The 22,460-nt window shown below is 18.5% G+C and overlaps 1 long non-coding RNA gene across 4 annotated transcripts in view; it reads left to right on the forward strand.

Annotated features, from left to right (window-relative positions):
• The window catches only part of LOC107995413 (uncharacterized), a 72,093-nt gene that overhangs the window by 22,834 nt on the left and 26,799 nt on the right, over positions 1–22,460 (forward strand). For 2 of the 4 annotated variants that reach the window (XR_009831255.1, XR_009831254.1), the window contains exon 4: positions 18,103–18,245. The exons of 1 other annotated variant lie outside the window; for it this stretch is intronic. This is a non-coding gene — a long non-coding RNA (uncharacterized LOC107995413). Of the gene's footprint in view, positions 1–2,692; positions 3,669–18,102; positions 18,246–22,460 lie in introns of those variants that run through there. One more of the 4 variants, XR_003696598.2, reaches the window with a different exon arrangement.

Consider the following 22,460-nt stretch of genomic DNA (forward strand, 5'->3'; position numbering starts at 1 on the left):
ATAATTAAATAGTTTTAATATTTTAATTTAAAAACTATTCGCTAACTATTGTTAACTATTTATTAATTATTATTAACTATATTATAAACTATTATTATATAATTTAAAAACTATAAAAAATTGATATTAACTAAATTTTTTATTTTATTTAATTCATTTTTTTTTGAAATATGGCTTCAAACTTTCAAACTTGCTTGTCAAATTTAGTTGGTAAATATTACTTGAAAGATATTTATTCTTGAAAAAGAATCATAAAATTCTAATAAATGAAATTTGTGATTTGTGTTTTTCTATTGTATAACTTATAGTATATGTATATGTATATACTATTATCATGAATGATTTGCCACAGTATGAAGTATTCTAATATGGCCAATCATGCACAGGAAATATTATATCGCTTTATAAATAATGAAATAAAGTAAATAATTACACATAAATTAACGTGTTAAAGTATAAAAAAATTTGTAAATAAAGAAATATAATATAAAATCGAATGCAACACTGGTATCAAAAATGAAATTCCGAAGGATTTTTTTTTTAGAAAGGAAAAAAATTACAGTCACGAAAGAGTTTTCTCAGAAAAATCTTATTTTTTAATCTTAGTTTTAAATCTTCGAAGTTCCATCGAAAAATAATTTGAATAATGCCAATTATCATTGAAAAAAGAAAAAAATATCCAATAAAAAAAACAATGGAAAAACCAAAAGTCCAAAGATGAATATATGAATGAATTTTAAAAAATAGCTTCAGAAATTCAATGGAGTATCTTCCATAAATAGCAATTTTAAAATAATAGAACAATAATGGAACAAACAGTCTTTAAATACTATATATAATAATTCAAATATTAATGTGAATAGTGAAGTTTTTGTTGCTAAGTCTAAAAAAAAATAATTGTTTCTAATATTTCATTTATCAAATTCTTTTTTTGTCCTCAATTATGAGTTATATATAATTTAAATTTATGGCGAAATCACGTTTTTTATGGATTTAACTTTTCTTCGCTGATTACTTTTCAGACTATTTAAAATTAAGTTCAAAATTTCGTGAGAATCTTTCGAATTTAAATTATGTTTTATTTCAATATTTCCGGCAGCAGAAAAAGAAGTCGATTTCAATGGCCGTCGAGATTGAGAAGTTGTAAACGGTTTTTGTCCATTATTTCCCGAAAATGTGGGACAACTAAGAAATTAAAAAATTTTTACATTTCGTATTTTTAAGATCTGTCTTCATTAAAGTTTGGAAATGATTGAATTTCAAGAGATTGAACAAAATAAATCGAAATATTTCAATAATAAATCAATAATAAGCCGAAAGGATGAAGAAACAAATTTGTGTCATACGAGAAGTATGACGAAAAGTAAGGACATTTCCAGAAAGATTGTCTTAAGAAAAGGAAGAAGGAAAACCAGAAGAAATCGATGTAAAGGAATATCTGATTTCGATTCCTATTTGAAGAAAACTACAAAGATTTATATGTACAAAGTTCTTTTTCAAATAAGAATATCCTATGTAATATAGCAGCAAATTGAACGAAGTTTGATTAAAACTGTCGCGGATAAGACATTCCGTTTTTTTTTTTTAAGGAAGGGATAATGTTACGAACGTTGACAATCACAGTGTGAAACATCGAATCGCGATACAGGAAACAATAATATTTATTGTTATTGATATCGATATTGTTATTGATATATTAATTAAATGAAATTGTTTTTCAGACATGGAACAATCATGTTTTTTCTAAGCAAATATTACATTGTTTTATAAATATAAATAATATTAATATAATTAATATAATAATATTTTATAAATATAAATATAAATAACGATAATAAATAAATAAAGTGTAAATAATCATAAATAAATTAAGTATTGAAGTATAAAAAAATTTATAAATAAAAAAATATCGAATGAAAAATCGAATATCGAACGCAACAATATTTATTTCAAATAACTATGAAGAAAATATATTATTTCATATTGTCTCCTGTAATTGTAATCTTATTTCAATTTGTATTATAAATATAGAAAATAAATGTTCATTTATGATTTGAGTCGCAGATATAACTAAAAAATCTTTTTGCAGATAATAATGGAAATCTTGTTCGATTAGATTTTCATCACTTAAAATATCCTTCGAAAGTTAAATGAAGATATTGACAAATCATGTTTTCAATTGATAATCTTTTGAAATCATTTTTAAATTTAATTAATTGTACATTTAAAAAATCTAATAGATGTTATTCTCAAAATTTGCAAAATTTATAAAAGTTAATATAAAAAAATATAACTTTATCAGAAAAATGAAAAAGTTTTTGATTGTGGGACAAGTTCGAAGATTGGATGATTATTAGAGACAGAAAGAGATACAACAATTGAAACTCTTTAAAATTATGGAAAGCATAGTATTTTCAAAAAAGATAATATCAGTGAAAATAACAGATTATAAGATCAATAATAGATTATTTTGCACCAAAATTTATAAACATTTATGAATCTTGTCAAAAAATAATTTTAAATGAATAATTTAAATGAAGGAATGGAAAGGAAGATTATTTTTTAAAATTTATAATATTTTATTTTTTGTTAATTTTTGTTTTCTTCATCTTTTGAGATTTTTATTTTTATTTTTATGTCACATTACATTTTTTTTATATACATTATATTACATTATTTATTTCACAAATAGGCGGATTGATAATGCATTCTTGTGCCATCTTTGCTCTGAGCAAATCATCAGAGCAAGTCATCGTCGAAATGATTGTGTCCCTTTCTGGATATGCCATTGTCTCAAACATAGATGATCCAAATCAACGATCTACTGAGTTGGATTTCAGCTCTAGTTTTGGCATGAGTAATCTTGATTTTTTCTTGAATATTTGCACGTTTTAGATCATAGGTAAAAATTTGCAACTTTTATATTTTTATATATATAAATAATAGCAATATAACTAAAATATTATGTATATTAAATGTATATTATTTACAATTTACGCTCTTTTAACACGATATTCTATGAAAACATGGTTTCTATGCAATATGACTCAATAAATATACACTAATCTAGTATGAATATTTCCATCATGTTTTTTTTTGATATTTTTTTGATTTGTATTTTTAGAATTTGCTTATAATGATTTGGATATAAGATGGAACGAATTAATCGTGTTATAAGAGAATAATTATATTGCTAATAAAATTAAAAATATACATATAACATATAATATGATTTTAGATTGTATAATATAATTAAACATTTTATAAATATAAATTTATTATAATATATTTTTGTAACGATTTAATAAAAAAAAATTATATTATATAAATTATTAATATTTATATTAGATAATATTGTTAAGATATATTTATAATGATATTTATTAGAAAACATACCATCAAATATTCATCGAACATTGTGATTTCATCATAATGCCTATCCAACATATTATGCACATTATGTATATACTCGAAGAGAATGTCTTTAATGTCTGAAATGTTTCCAAATTGATGATAGAAGATTATTCCTATATAGTTAGCTAGATCTCCAGATTTGATATTTCTAGATTTTTAGATTTTTTCTTATGAAAAATATTGCACATTATAACAACTAGACTATAATTTTGAAGCATATAATAGACTTTGCTACGATAAGAAAAATAAGGAATGCAATAATTCAAAGTTCAAAGTTATATCGATATTTTAAATATTATTTAATGAAATAAAAAAATGAAAAAAATAAAATATTTCAGAAAGTTTTAGAATAAACATATTTAAATTTTATATTTAGAATTCATTATTCTATCTAAAATAAAAAATAGAATGTCTGTTTAAAAGAACAAAAGTTCATATCTCTTTGTTATATCGATTTGTCAGGAAATCATTGTTATCATATTATATATTCTTTTAAATCTTGTAATTTTTATTGGAAATATTTTCGTGTATTATTTGAAATAAGGAAGATAAAAATGAAAAAAGTTTGGAATATTGTATATTTTTCTTTTTTTTTTTTCATGTTCATGAATATTGCTGATGATAGAAATATTTTTAAAGTTTTTTTCGAATATTTTAATTTCTTTCTTACTAGTTTCTATTAATTAATAGAATACATCTTTGTATGTAATATAATATGATAATCCAAATCTTAGTGGTTCCTGATTTATTTCATTTTTTTCTATTAATTTATTAATATTTTTTTAAATATTGCTTCATAGATATAACATTTTATAAAAGAAATCATCATCTAAAGTGATCGTACATTTTATTAACATGTCAAACTCTTATAGAGTCTTCTAATCTTCTTAATGAGAAGCTAATCTTCCCTGCATTTGTCATTATATTAAAACAAATGCAGATAATACTCGATTTTTCTTATTTATTTTCTTATTTCTGATTATTTCCTTTTTTTCCTGTTAAAATTATTTATTCATTTCAATTTATCCAAATATTGGATCTATTTTTTAAGAAATATATTTGTGCTTATATACATCTCATACATTGATATCTCAACCTGGTACATGCAAGGACATGCCATTTATCATTAGTATTTCTTATTCATTATTTATGCATTAATAATTCATTTATAATATATTTATTTAGTATTGCTTATTATATTATTAATTATTAATTATACAATATAAAAAGAAGAAAAGAAGAAAAAAATTATACAAAACAAACGTTATTAAATATAATAGTAACAACTTTGCATAAAATGCAGAGAAATGCTATTTGTTATTACTTCTGATACCGAAGAAGAAATTATCAAATAAATTGGGTGTCTAAATGTTCTAATTTATATAAAGATTGTATGATTTTCTTTCTATGCTTTCAATTAGTAAAAAAATTGATCATCTATGGATCTCTGATTTCCCTGTTAATAGTACCACGACATCTAATTAGCAGAATTTCCAATATTTTGAACAATCTCAAATTGTTCATTTGGATCCTGTGTTTGCTCGTCAGTTTGTTTATTCATCATTTTGTTCGTTATTATGTTTGTATTGTGTGTTGCGTTTAGATAAAGAAAATGAAAAAACCGTATTTCTTCTCTAAATTGAAAGGTATGACTTTTTTATTCTTAGAGTTCTGATAAACATACTACTACTGTTCGATTTGCTAATACACTTGGTCTTTATAGAGAAACTTTAGTTTTTTCTTTTTTTTTATTGCTTTTAAATATGTTCAAAAATTCTAAGAAACTTTTGTTTTGTATTCTTGTTATCGAACATATTCCTAAATAAAATAAAAAAATAAAATACCTAAATATTTTATTTTATTTTTTTTTATTAGAATTTTTTTTGTATGTCTATTTCCTTTTATTCTTCCTTATCATTTTTGACTTTAGAACTTTCCAGGATTTCTTCTTTTAATTTCTCCATTGTCTTTTGAAGGAGTTAATATCTCTTTTTTAATCTTTTTTTTAATTATTTCCTCTTCTGCTAATTGATCGATTATTATTTTTTGAATTAATTTTTTGATAGGAAATCATTACTTTCTAAATGTTTTCTTTTATCGAGCATTGTTTTTCAATTAATTTGAAATTACTGTCTAGTATTTGTTGTTTGAATGAATAGGATTTATTTATAGTTGATCTAGGATTTATTTATAGTTTAATGTCTTATCAAATAAAAATTTTTGTATTTGCATTCAGTTCTTTGAAAAAAAAAAATGTTCAAAAGAAATAACTTAAATGAAATAAGTCTTATATTAAACTAAAACCTTATATTTCTTTGTTAGATCGCTTCTTCGATTCTTTTCTTTTTTTTTTTTTTTTATGATTATTTGTATTTTTCATATTGAGAATATTATTGAGATCTCATTGAATTTTAAAGCTGTTACAAGCTATTATAAGCTACATCATATTTATAAAATGTTCCTCTGTTTTTTCTATTTCAATAAATGATATTGATATCTGTATCATATATCTTTCGATGTGCAATAAAATTCTATTCAATTTTGGCACAAAGAATTGTGCAATAAAATTCTATTCAATTTTTTTTCAGGAATTTTTCTGTCTTTTCCTCTAAAGTATAATTGACATATATATTTTAGTTATCTTTCAATGATATAGATCCAGTTGATCTATATCAACATGATTTGTTGATATCTATATAATTTGTTGTATATTTTTTGATACAATATATCTTCATTCAATTTTGGCATAGAGATATTTTTTTTTTATAAAAATAAAAATTTTTCGTTCTGTTTATTTAACTGATACACTTCAATTGGCTCTCGACATAATAAATCCACTATTGACTCATAAAATATGTTTGTTTATTATAAATGGATAATGAATTAATCAACTTCAGACTGAGATTTCTATATTCAAGAGTTTTTTTTCACTTATGACTGAATTAATGTAATATTGAAATTTTATATATTATATTTATATTAATATACTTATGTTCTTTATTCAGTTTAAAAGTGATCTTTACTTAATTCTTTCACTATCTTTAATTGAAAACAGATGTATTACGTTTCAATTAACACTAACTAAACCAAACGATATGCTACCGCCTTCTACCATTAAAAGTTAAATTTTCATAAAAAAAAAATATTTGACGTCACATTATTCTCATTACCACATTAAACAGGAACACGTGATATATTATGATACTTGGTATTGGTGGAACCTAATTACGTGATATATTTCTGTCAAAAATGGCAATAGGGATAATGTAACATCATGTGATATAGTACAATGTTGACTTTATCGAAAGTCTGATCACATGATATATTTTCATATAGCAATGATAGTGGGAATAGTGTGACATCATGTATTTTTCTCATATGAAAATTTATCAAAAAAAATATCTTATTTTTAATGATAAAAAAAGTAGGAAAATCTTGAAGTTAGTTTTTCTTCTAAATTAATTTAAAAAATAATTATTTCATTCTCATTACTTTTAGGATAAAATTCATAAACAATTATATCATCTTAATAAACAATTAAAATAAAATTTTTATAAAAAAATTAATAAATGATGAAAATTAAATATTCATTATCCTCAGCATCATATATTATGTACAGTATTCTATCTAGAATAATCTATTTAAAATATTTTGCATCTCTTAATCTAAAATATCAATTATAATATTAGAAATTGAATATATAATTTATTGTAACCTCTATTGAATGATTTATTGTAACCTCAATGGCATTTGAGAACAAAAATTATATTTCGAATTTTTATGATTTTTTTATGATTATTTATAATTGTTTCAATTGATTATTAGCAATTGTCATTATTGCTAAACTATTTTTAATCAATAAATGTCTTTCTTTCAAAAGTTTAATAAGGTTTTTTTTTTTTATTAAAATTATTGCTGGATAAATTTTGAAGTAAACACAGGAGTTTGTGTATTTTAAACAGTGTATTTCAGTAAGAATAAATATTTTATTTTAATTATCTGTTTACAATCATTGTAAATGGATACTAGCTTTTTAGATAAAATGGGTGATTTTTGTGTTCAATTTTGAATGTAATTATGTTTTATTAGTAATATTTTAAATAGTTTGATCAAATCAATAGCCAGCGCAAATCCGCGTTTTTCATGATTTATTTAAGTTAATTATTATTATTATAACAATTTTTTTTTCTGAATTTATTAATAATAATTATATATATATATTCATCAATCAATAGGTATGTCTTTGTTCTTAAAGAAATGCAAATCTATTCCTTTTATTTTTTCTGGTACTATTTACTTTCTCTTCGTCAGTGAAATAATTTTCTATATTTCTATTTTTTTATTTTAGATATGATTTATAGTCTATTAATTTTTTATAAAAAAAATATCAATATTATATTAAAATATTATTATATATATTATTTTTTATTTTATTAATTAAAATATTAAAATATTCATGAAAAATTTAAAAAAATTTAATTTTTATTTCTAAATTTTTCTTTATTTCGACCTACTATGCATTGCCAACTTAAAAAAAAAAATTAATAAATAATTAAATATTTTATATTAATCTATATTACTTTTTGCTTTTGTATTTTTCTAATCTTTTATTTTTCATTTGTTATGTTATTTTATTCATTAATTTATTCATTATAAATTTCCAAAAAACAATATCAGAAATAAAAATTAAAAAATATATAAATATATACAATTAAAAAAAATTTTTAAATTTTGAAGTACGAAAATGATTTATGTCATTTTGTCATATTTTCTCTTTATTCATAGATCATTTAATAAATAAAAAAACAAACGATTGTTATATTATTTATTCAATAAGTATATTTATTATAAAATATTATTTCCATATTTTTTTGCATAAATTTTTATTACAATTATGTATTTATTTCATTGCTTTATTAACTTTTTTGAATCTTTTTTATATTAGGCAAATGTTTTTTCATCTGCCATGGTATATTAGTTTTTATCTTTTTATTTTTATAAAATTTCATTCAATATGATCCTGTATTTTTGTTTATTTTTGATTTTTTATTACTATTCTAAAAAATCATAAAAAATTGAACTTCTAGTATCCCAAAAAATCATCTTTTTTAAAATTAACTGATCAATAGTTAAGTCTTAAATTTTTTTTTTCTATTCTGAAAAACTAATATGTTACTTCATAACAACAACAACTTTGCTGTTTTTATTCTAGATCATAATGGTGATAATCACATCTTTATAAATTATAATTATAAATTACTTGCAAAAATTTATTTGACATTTATTCAAATAATATTTTTTAAATATTTTTCTCGCAAAATCGTTTTTTTTATAATTGCCGATAAGCTTGAAATACGTCTTACCTTATGAAAACTTAATTTATTATAAATAATGAAAAGGATAATACCAATATATTATATTATAATTTACAATTTTTTTTGTGATTCACTCATAAAATAAAACTAAAATTGAAAATTGGTTATTCTGCACGTACATTATTATCTGTCAATTATATAAGTGTTTTATTCAGTTATAAAAATTTGAACGATTCCGTAATTTCTATTATATTATTTAAATATTTTGTAATAAATTTCAGCTGATTTAATATATTTAATCATAAAAAAATCTTATAATAAAATGTTTTTTCTAAAATATATTTTTTGAGAGAAAAATGAGTAATCAACAAATAATAGAAATTACATATAATGAAAATTGATAATTAATTAACATTTTATATTCATAATAATGGTATAAGTTAATGATACTAAAAGTATTAAATACTTATTTAGACATTATCTATAATAAAGGTTTTGTTTCTTTATTTATTGATTGATCCTAATATTTAAGTATTCATTGATTTCATTGATATAGTAATCATTCTTTTATTACAGTTGTATGTATTATTTAAATAATTAAAAAGGAATCCTAAAAAATTTTTTAATTATTGTTTGCAAATCTAATTTATTTTAATCCATTTCTGAATAACATATATTTCAATATTAAAGAATGTTTTAAATATGCAAGTTGGATGTAAATTATAATTAATACAATACATAAAATAAAAATCAAAATTTTTAAAAGTGTACTTCATCTATGAGAAATTGATTAGTCAAAGGAATGCAGATCAGGTTGGACTCCATGTTTTGTCATTATTGGCTGAATCTGTTGCATCCATGTATTCTATAAAAAAGAAAACGAATCATGCCAAAACTGAATGAAATAGAATGTTAATTTTACAATGGCGTAAATTCAAAATAAAATATCAACTATTAATTAGAAACACAAATCATTTCAAAAGTAAATAAGAATTTAGTTAATATTACCATAAATTATTGTTATTGTAACATTAACATAAAAAATTCATAATTCATTTTAATATTTTTTTCTCATGTTAAAAATTTTTTGAAAAATTGGTATCTTTTGAATCCGATATTTTTTTTTCATTTCAGAATATATTATTCATTTCTTTTTCCTTGGAAATGTCTTTTTCGTGATATTTCCTTGAAATATCTTCAATATGTTTATCCATGTATTTTTTCCACAGATTGTGAGATATTAACAATCAATCCTTTGGTTAAATTTTACAAATATTTTTTTTCATTTTCGGTTTTATTGTGTTCAGAACATATATTGTGTTCCTGACATATATGCCAATAATTTTGATACATGAAATCCATGTAAATCCATAAAATTTGATTTATTTTAAAGTATTTTCTTTTGGTTAATGTAATATATATATGTAATTTAATACATTTTTATTGATTTATAATTTTTTATATAATTTTTTACATATAATATATATCATTTTTAATAAGTCAGTCTATTGTCTATTTTGATATAGTTTGTTGGTGTTTTATATAATACAGAACACTATTACTGCTGCCATTACTATTTTTATAACTAAGAAATATTAGGAAATAACTTCTGTTATCATTTTTCAAAATTCGAAGAATCTATTTAGTCATAAATAGATAAATTATGACATAATCAATTATGAAATTAATTATTTTTTGAAAATTAAAAATGTTTTAAAAATTATTTTAGCATCTGTTACTAAACTATTTTTTTTTACTAGTGTAAACAATTATTCAATTATAAAAAAGAAAGAATATAATATATATAATAATATATAATATATATTATATTTTTATAATATTTTGTCATTCTTATGATATTTTTCGAAGTAGACAATATTATTTAAATATTATTATTTATTCATTTAAGATTTAATATATGTTTACAATCAATATATACTTTTTTTCTTCCATTATACTTTCAAAATTCTTCTTCTCTAAGTTACTATGTTAATTTTTTTAAGAGAATTATTATTTCTCTGTTTGATTGAAAGAAATAGAGAAATGATGAGATATGTGAGAGGAATTAATTGAAAAATAATTGAAATTAGAAAAAAAAAATAGGAAAAAAATAAGAAAATTAAAGCGTATATCATTATATAATATTTAGTATTTGATATCTAAATTTTTATTTCTGTTTTAACCATGGATAGTATCATTTTAAAATTTAATAGAAACAAAAAAAGTATCTGCATCTTTATTTAATATTTTTTCATTCTTTTGCTTCTATTTTAAATTTTCCATTAAAATAATTATCAAATTGTTATTGCATTTTTTTGTAAAAATTTAAATAAAATTCATTATCAGATATCTTGCAATTAATTTTTTTATAAAAATCTTACATTATTTATATAAAATAAGAATCTCAACAATATTCTTAATTATAGAAGTAAAATAAATGTAAAATTATTTAAAATTGCATAATATCTATAAATAATGAACTATATTTTTGCATATTAAAGCAATTTGCTTTTTTTTATCGTAAAATATTCTTTAAAATAATTGACCTTGTTCTAATTAATAAATATTTATTTTCATATTATCTATGAAACCAATATCATATAAATAGTCTATTTTTACAAACAGAAATTGAATTATTACACATACTTTAACAACGTTGATTTAATTTCGTATGAATAAAAGAATTAGAATTCTTAAATAAAATATTATACAAAATAAAAAAATTACATACGAAATTACATACGAAATAAAAAATTTACAAAATATTCAATGAACTGGCAAAATCTTGTTAAATGACAATTATTTTATAATATAATATAATAATAAATTTTATTATTGTATTTATTAAAGCAAAAATTATTTCCTACTAAAAAAATGATAATTATTTTTATCTATAACTAAGTAAATTCTGGAATATAAAGAGTTCATGAAAATTGCATGCAGTTTTTCATGAAATAGTGAATTGCTATAGATTGTACCATAATTATTTTTCTTATAATTTTTAATATTGATACATATGAAACAATGATCACAAGTATATCACAAGTAACTGAAGAGAAAAGTAATTTTTATAATTATACTATAAGAAGTTGCTATATTGTGAATATTAAGATGAATATTTTTCATGACATTAAAAAATTTTTTAAGCATTTTTCAATTTCGATTTGATCATATATTATTATTATTTTTTATTTTTATTATTTTTAATTAGTATTATTATTATATCACTTTAGTATACAATATACAATTAGTATATGTTAGTATATATCACTTTGAAAATCTTACATATAAAATTATATAAAATTATTTCAAAAAAATACCAGAAAATTAAAATTTTTTTCTTTTTAATTATAGCAATTTGTTTTTGTTTCCAGTGTTTATTTAATTGTTCTTATATTTTATCCTATATATATATATATATTTTTTCTTCATTTTAAGAGGATTATGTTAGAATACATAATTTATACATAACTTCTATAAAAATAATGACAAGTTATTTATAATTAAAATAAATTACTGAAATCAATATTAAAGCTTTGTAAGAAATTAAAGTATCGATATCTAATTTTATTTATGTAAAATATTATATATATAAAACATGCAAATGATATAAGCGAATATATTTATTTAGAGTTTCTCTCGCTTCCGTAATTTCCAAAATTTTTAAATTAATACTAATACATTTTTCTATATTAATAATCTGTAAATCAGTATTTTATGTATTTATCGAATCCAATATAAATTAATTATAAATTAATAGAATTTTACTATTTATTTTTCTAACAGAATCGTTACGTTTCTCACTTATTGGATATTCGATTTTGTTTCGCTTTCTCTTGTTTCTGATTTCTCTCAATTATTTCAATATATTACATAGCATATTTGCATCTTTTATTTTATTTTATTTTATTTTATTTTATTTCTTATTTATTTTTCTTTGCATTCTGAAAACAAGGATTAAAAGTAACTAATTTAATTATAATAAAAATAAATGAATAAATAAAAAAATTGTTTAAATCAGTTTTAAAACGAAGAAGAAATCAATATCTAATTTTGCATATATTTATCTATATTTCTTATTTGTATAAAACATATAAAACATATTTGGGATAAAAATTGATATTAGCAAATATATTTGTTTAGGGCTTCTTTCGTTTCCACATGAAATTTTTAAATTGATGCTAGTGCACTTTTCTATATTAATTTATGAATCAATATTTTATGTATTTATCGAATTCAATAGAAATTAATATATAATTTTGCTATTTTTCTAACATAATCTTGAATCCACTTTTTTTTTCTTATTTATATTTATACTTAATCTTGCCTCGCTTTTTCTTGCTTCTGACTTCTCTTAATTACTCCAATTTATCTACTTCTTTTTCTTTTTTCCTTATTTACTTTATATTTACTCTTTCTTCATATTGAAAACGAGGATCAAAAAAAAAAATAAGAGCTTTTTTATAATAATAACAATATATGAATATATATATTATTGAACATAAATGAATAATAATTGTTCAAATCAGTTCTAAAGCGTAGAAGAAATCTAATTCTGGATCCATTATAAAAGATTGATTAGATAGATTAGATCCATGATCTAAAAGATTTTTTTTTATTAGCGAATATATTTGTTTAGGGTTTTTCTTGCTTTCACATGAAAATTTTAGATTAATACTAGTGTATTTGTACTAGTATTTTTTTGTACCCATAATTTGTCAATCAATATTTTATGTATTTGATCCAGGATCAATATAAATTAACATATAGTCCTGTTATTTTGGCATAAATTTATTTTTATGAATATCGTAGCTGCTATAATAAAAAAAAATTATTTAAAATCAAAAAGTTATTAAACAATTTAGGAAAAATTATTGATAAAATTCTCGATCTATATTTTAATTAACAATTAAAATAAATAAGTATAATAATCGATTGTTTAAATCAATTTTAAATCGAAGGAAGAATAAATATCAATTATAATTTTATTTGTATAAAATATATATTGCTTACTTATACAAAATATATATAATACAATGATATTAACAATTTGTTTGTTTAGGACTGCTTTCACTTCTATGTGCAATTATCAAATTGATACTAATGTATTTTTCTATTAATAATTCAGGAATTATTATTGTGTATTGATTGAATCCACGATTAATAATATAAATCAAGATACTTAACTTTGCTGACTTTCTAATATAATCTTGAATTCGCTTTTTTTCTTCTCTACTTATAAGATACTCTTACTTCGTTTTCTCTTATTTTTAGTTTCTCTCATTTAATCTAGTATACTTCATCAAATATTTCAATATATCTGCATCCAATTCTTTATCTTAAGAGGATTATTCTTAAAAAAGTAATAACTCGTTCCCTGCAAAAAGAATTTTGATTTTTTATTTATTTTTCTCTGTATATTGGAAATTAGGATTGAAATAAGAGTTTATTTATAATTAAAATAAATGATTAATAATAATTGTTTATTATTAATTAAATTAGTTTCAAAGCATAGAATAAAATAAGATATCGATATTTAATCTTGTTTGTTTAAAATATCTATATTGTTCACTTATATAAAATATATGATGAAAATCGATAATTAAGCGAATATATTTGTTTAGGGCTTCTTTTGCTTCCACATAAAATTTTTAAATTGATACTAATGCATTTTTTTACTCATAATGAATATGAATCAATATTTTATGAATGTTTTAATTGCTATATATGAATGCTATATATGAATTATGTAGCTTTGTTACAAATTTTGATATAAATTTTAAATTTGTTTTTATCAATATTATTGTTTCATACGATCTTGAATAATAATAAATAAAATTGTTTTGAAATTATTAAATAATTTAAGAAAAATTATTGATTAAATTCTCGACTTGATCTATATATCTATATTGATAAGATTAATATTATCTATATTAAGCTCATAATTCATAAAAAAATTTAAATTGAATTATTGTGTTACCATTTACCAAAATATAAATAATATATATATATATATATATATAATATAATTTTTGTAAAATCATTTTTATGAAAATTATATCTTTATTTTAATAATAATAAAGTACATATTTCTAATATTTATTATATTTTTTTTAATTTTTAATTTTTTGTTTTTATTAAGGCTATTTTTTTACAGGCAAAAGAAATTTTACGCTAAAAAAGTCTATATTAGCATAAAAAATCAAATTTTATTGTTTTATCGAGATTAATTTTTTTCCTTTCCCTAAATTATTAAAATTTTTTAATGTAACTTTATAAAATTTATTATATAATATTTTATAATATTATATTATTTTGCTTCTACTATACTCATTATTATTGTATATTTTATTTTAATTTCAATTTTCAATTTTTAATTTTAAAGAATTGAATTAAATTTTATTATTTTATCAGCTTTTAAAATTATTCAAATTATTTTTTTATTATAATCAATTGTTCTAAATAGTGTTTCATGTTTTTTTTTCAAATTAAAAGTAGATTATAATAGAAAAAATTATGAAAATAAAATATTATATATATATATATATATATATATTATATAAAAATATATATTATATATATTTTTATATATATATTTTTTATTATCTAAAAAATTATAAAATTTATTTATAATTTTAAAATTTAAAAATTTTTAAGTTACAAATATTTTGAAAGATAATTAATGAAAAAATAATTAATATATATATATATATATATAATGTAATATAATATAATATAAACAATAAATTTATAGATTTATTATTAGAAATCAATTGCAAAGAAAATTGAATTTTGAAAAATATGTTATGCGTCGGAATTTGTTTCATTTACAAATTTTTATTTATATCAAATTTGTTGCAAATCATAAATTTGCATTTTAATATTATTTTTAAAAAAACATCCTCATTTTTATATGAATCATATTATATATGATATGTACTTAATTTTACTTCAATAAAAATAAATATTGCACAAAATGCTTTTTTTATTTGTTCTTTTTTTTTTATTGACAATCTCTTTTTGTTGCCTAAATTTTTGTATAGCAAATGGAAAGCTTATTATATGTATATATATATGTATGAACAAAAGATTTTTTTGAATATTTGCAGATATAATATTTTTTTGTCATTTCAATTTTGGCTTTAATTATATTTTTTTGTTCACTGTCATTAGCTCTTAAATGATGTTTTAAATTTTTCAACTTGATTCTTAATTTCTTATTTTTATAATCATAAAAAAATTTATATGATATAAAACCACTTAATAAAACTTAATAATAAATTTATAATTTTCAATTTTATTATAATGAATATGTTTTATCTGTTGGAATTATTATATAGTAGCGTAAAATTTACATTTATATATAATTTGTATATAATTTTTAATAAAATGTGTATAGAAGTGTAAAATGCTTCAAAATCTTTAAAATAATTTCTTTTCTAAAAAAATGCAAATTATTTTTGATATGGAATATTTATTATTAAGAAATTTTTTGTGAATTCGAAATTTTCTTATTTAATAATGATTTAGTGATAAATTAATTCATTGTATTAATCATATAATAATATTTATACAAGAATATATTATTTATCAAGAAAATATTATTCGTTGTATTATCGAATTGTATATAAATAATTCTTGGATTTATTATTTTTTTTATTCTTTTATTTTTCTGCTTTGACTTTTAAATCTTTAATATATATAGAATAAATAAGATAATATGTGATCTTAAAATTACGTTAGGTTATATTTTTTTTTAGTTGAATATTTATCATTTTTTTTTTTTACCAAAATGATTTCTATCTAATAAATTTCATATTTATAAATAAAATTTTAAATATTAAAAAAAAAAAAGAAGCAAAATAGAGTAAAATAATAGAAAATAATAGAAATTTCAAGAATTTTATAATTTAATTACATATTTTGTTTAATTTTTTTAAATTTTATTATTAATGATTTAATTTAATTAAAATTAAGAAAAATAAAAATAACTAATTTTAAAATTAATCTAAATTAAAGTTAATCTATAAATAATTCTGCGTGCATGTAAATATATTTAAATAAATATTTAATATATATGTTAATGAACGAATGGTTTGTATCAATATTATGATTATTATATTAATTTATTTCTTTGTATTATACAATATTTTATTAAATTCTTATATAAAAATATAACAATAAATATATAACAAATATGTAATATAAAATAATTTTTTCTCACTTACGTGTTTTTTCTTCTTCTTCCATATATATTTTATTATATAATTGTCCGCCAGATATCGCTTAATTTTCGGTTGGTAAGATAGATTTATTCTATTATCACATTGTACCATCAATTATTTCTTGTATTTTATCGTACTATGTGTGTTAGTAAATTTTTCGTAGTCAATAAGAATAATTCACTAATTTATTTATATTCACTAATTTATATTATGAATATTCGAATATGTCTAAATTAGTTGTGAAAGTAGTACTAGTATAATACTAAAAAAAAATAGTAATAAAAATATAAGATTACACTATTTGTTGTAATAATAAATTTTTGTAATTAATAAAGGTTCTCAATTAATAATTAAATAAAAATAATTAAATAAAAAATATTTCATATTACAAATATTAATATATTTAATGATAATAGAAATGAAAGTAATATTAGAATGATATTAAAAATAATAATAGTAAATGTATAATAAAATTGTTCTATTTGCTACAATGATAAATTTTTTATAGCCACTTTATTCATCAATAATTCTTATTAATACGTTTAATATTAGTACTAATAATAAATATAATACTAAAAAATAATAAAAAGTAATCTCATTGATAAATAATAAAAGAAGAAATTTTTTGTTTAATTTAATCATTCTTGAGTTTATATGATTTAATATCATATAATACGATTTATATATCATGTAACTTAAAGTAAACCATATATGATAAAACTGATATTTTATAACGAAATTAAAATTTTTTATGTATAAATTTTTATCTTATTAAATGTTAATCTATATTGATATAAGAATCATGATTCACTTACAACAATTAATTTTATTATTTATATTAGTTATACAATTTTTACTTTTAGGAAATTTTTACTTTTTATAAAGATTATTAGAATTTTTTTAAATTTTTCATACTATTTTTTAAAAAAATTATCAAAAAAAAATTTAATATGAATTCGAATATCTCGAATAACATATAAACTTTGTAGGCCTTAATTGAATTTTTTTTTACTTTTTCATTTATTTATTTTTATTATTTTTTTATATTTTTTCATTTATAATAAATAAAATGAATGAAATCTGAATTGATATTGATATTAGAATTGATATTATAAAAGATTTTTTAAATGATTTCTTTCTTTTTTCAGACAATACATCGTTATTAAGTTCATATATAAGTTTCTATTGAAACTTTTGGATGTGAGCTATGTCCTGGAAGAATTCTTGATAATTTTGTTAATAACATTGTAATTACTTTCTTGAAGGATTAAAAAAATGATATTGATGATAAGCATGTCTTTTTTATATATATTAATTTGTTATAGTGATCATTAATCCTAATGTTTATATTTTTAATTGATCAACTGATTTTACAAATATTTGAAACTATCATTGTCTGCCAATTTCGATTGCTCCTTTTTCTTTGAATCATTTTTGCAATGGATTTGAATTAGATTTGCTTTCTCTATAGTTTACTTCTATATATTTTTATGTTATGTTCGAAATATCATTAAAGAAATTCTAAGATGATATTTCAATTGAATTCAATAAAAAAAATTGAATTTCATCATTGAAAATAATATATATATTTTAAAATTGTTAGAGACTGTTTGTATACATCTCTAACAATAAATAGTAAATTCGATCTTCAACAAGGATTTACTTATTTTTTTAAATCTCAGGTAGTCAGTTATCGAGTAGTAACAATATATCTTCTACGAAGTTTTATTTTCTTCTTTCACCTTATTTCAATTAAAGAGAAAGTTTGTGCTTATCCTCTTTATAGTTATTTGGAAAGTTGTGTTCCATTGTGAATAGAATACATTTTGCGATAAAACACATAAAAGCTGATATCACTATATAAATCTAAAAAAAATTATATTTCTAGAAAATATAAAAAGAATTGTACTGATGAATCAATTTATAATGCTTTTTTCAAAATAGGATAATATTTTAAGATTATTGATGCTATTTCAAATCTTAAGATTTACCTTCCTAAAATTACTTAGACAAACTAATTCTAAAAAATAGATAATTCTAAATATTCTACTTGTTTTTTTCTAAATACTTTACTAACAAAGCTTATATTATTTCAATTATCTTTCTAATAAATTTTTTTTTGGTAATTTTTTTTTTATAATTCTTTTGATTACTGTTATTCTTTTGATATAATACAAAAAAAATTTTTCTTTCATCTAAGCTCAATGAATATATGTTTTCTTTAATAATTTTCGAATTTGATTTTTTTGATTATTAAATAAATTATGCTTAAGAGTTCAGCAAGATAAGTAAAACAATGCTTATCAGGACGTATAATTATCAATTTTATAAATTCTAATGCCTATTTTTATAATGATTTTTTTGCAATTTTATATTTTAACACATTGCAGGCAGGTCACGAAAATTTTTGCGTTTTCTGTGCTTTCTTATTATTATATTATATTGACAAAGTATTTATGTGGAAATATGATCAGGTAAAACTAGTGATAAAACTATTGGTCTACAACATATTATTTTGAAAGATTTAAATTTCCAAGATTATAGATAAAAATTCAGGTAAGATAAATATTTAATATTTTTATATTGTATCAATATAATTTTAAATATTATTATTTTTTAATAAATACTGTTTTAAATTTTTTTTAAAAAACATTGTATTAATATGAATTAATTAATAATGGATATTTTATATAAGTTTTAACAACAGAATGACTTTACAAGTTCAAATTTTATCGAAATAAAGTACAAATATATAATATAATTATATAATGAATATATGTATATTAAAAATATATTTTTAATATTAAACGAATTTTTTTTAATAATCCCTTTTTAGTAATTTTTTTTTTTTTTTTGAATTGATATCAATGAGCTATTGAATTTCTTTTAAAATACGAAATACGATCTGATTGATCATTTATAATGCTGTATCGAATATTAATTTGAAAATTTCTGAATCTTCCATCATAAATGTAAAAGAATCATTGGAATCTTCATCGATTTATAATTTAATTAAAGTAAAACTATTAATAAATATATTTATATAATTTAAAATATTAAAAATAAAATGAACAATATTTTCTATAATTCTTAATCATTTATTATTTAATAATCAGAGATGTTATAAATCGAATATTTTTTGAAAAATAATATAGAAACAATATATAATGTTAAAAAATTTTTAATTTAAAGAAATTTAACTTAAAAAATTTTTAATCTAAATATTTATCCAAAAAAATCGAATATCTCATTAGCAAACAAATATACTTTTTTATTTAAATATTGTTAGAATAATTCAATTCATGCTTCCTTTCCACATTTCAAAAGAATATATAATGTCACGTTCTCTAAGAGCCACTGCATATTAGGAAAATATATATCACGTGATTTCACCAAACTAAGCGTTGTATCATGTCACATGACATGCCTTTGTTAATTCTAATATGTGGGGATAATGTGATATCATATATTTTTCTTTTGAAAATTCGTATTCAATATTTAAAGAAAAAGAAGGTATAAGATTTGATTTGTTGTTATATTTACTCATCATGTTAATTAATTATATTTTTATTCATTTTTAACTTAATTAATTTTTTATCGTCTTACAAAAAACAAATATTTTTCTTCAGATCATATATTACTTAATATTTTATTGTCTTTTATAAATTTAGACTGTAGATTTTAATGCAAATACATATTTTTATAAAAAAAGAGATAATGATATAAAAGTTGAATTTATAACATCATTTTTATATTTCAAAGATATAAATTCTAAAAATATTTTCTATGCAAAAAAAAAAAAAGAAAAGAACTATGATAAATTATGATAATTATATAGAATGTAAATAAAAATATATAATCAAAATTTTTTATATTTTTTATTTTATTATATTAAACCCTTAAAAGTTATATTTGTCAATTTGTATTTTGCTTTCAATTAATATGTTTTATATAATTAAATAATAATAAAAATTGTATATATATATATATATATATTTCACCAATTAACAATTAAAAATATGAAAAAAATTGTAATTTTCTATAATATATAGCTACAATATATTAGAATGTTTAGTGTAATGATATTATTATTTTTATATATATATTTTTAAATTTTATATCTGATATATGTATATAAATATCTAATGTATATAAATTTCCATAAATAAGAATAAAAAATTATAAATTTCATAAATGTATTTCATTTAAAATTGAGGATGTATATAGATTGAGGAGAATAAATTGAGGATGTAAATAATCTTTCTTTGATTTTACCTATAGAATATGACACTATTTCGGAAAAATTTGGAAAATTCTGTATATAATTAATATTTTTTTTAATTGCATATTTTTCTAAAATGTTTTTAATATATTTAATATATATAAGTTAATTCGCATACTTTAATCGTCTTAGATATACATATATCCTTTTGATTTATTAATCAAATCATATTTTTTAAGTTTTGATTTATAATATTTCTATAAAATTTTATTGATATTTTTTTTTATTATTGTTGGTGTGTATAATTTTCTGTATTTTATAATTTTTTTTTATTCATTTGGATTTTATAATGCTGTCATTAAACAGATTTATAATATTTAATTTATAAGATTTATAATATCTATGATGAGTAATGTGTGCAGATGTATTTATTGTCTTTAATAATCCGATATATTTATAAACCATTTCCAATCCATATTGTTATTTATATTTTATACTGTAAAATAAATTTATAAAATTTATTGTATTTTATATCATTGTTACAAAATTAAAAATTAAAGGAATACATACTTTTTTTCAAAATATACATCATTTAAAAAACATTTTATCATTATGAATAATGAACATTTCGGTTGATCGATAGCTGTTATTTTGTTTTATTTTAAAACTAAATTTCTTCATCTTTCTCTTTTTACAATTGATATCTGAAAAAATAAATAATATTTTTATTAGATAAATTTTTAGATTGTTATCATTTATTTAATATTAATATTATATTATTTTATATTTAATTATTTTCATATATATATATATATTTTCATATATATATTTTCATATATAAATATTATTATAAAATATGTATTTTAATTATGTAATAAATTAGTTTTAATTTAATTTCAAATTTTAAAATCATTGAAAGTAATTTTATGAAAAAATAAAATTTTCTAAATTGTATAGAATGGAAAATATATAATATGTCTGTAAAATAACGATTCACATATTTTAATTATAAGAATTATTTCTCTATAATATTATTGGATATAATTATGATTATTATGTCGGATTCTATAATAAGTTTTTGAAAAGTTAATTAATATTTTTGAAAAATCATTGATAATCAAAATTTCAAAAATTTTTTCTATTAGGAATGTTAATTTTTATAATAATAATTCTATTATAAATGTTATAATAATATATGTGTAAAATAAGTATAATAATACATGTGTAAAATAAGTATAATTTGTATTACAAATAAATAAATAAAAATTAAATATATTCATCATA

This window comes from Apis cerana, linkage group LG9 (genome assembly GCF_029169275.1).
Source record: "Apis cerana isolate GH-2021 linkage group LG9, AcerK_1.0, whole genome shotgun sequence".
In the NCBI taxonomy this organism is placed as follows: Eukaryota; Metazoa; Arthropoda; class Insecta; order Hymenoptera; family Apidae; genus Apis; species Apis cerana.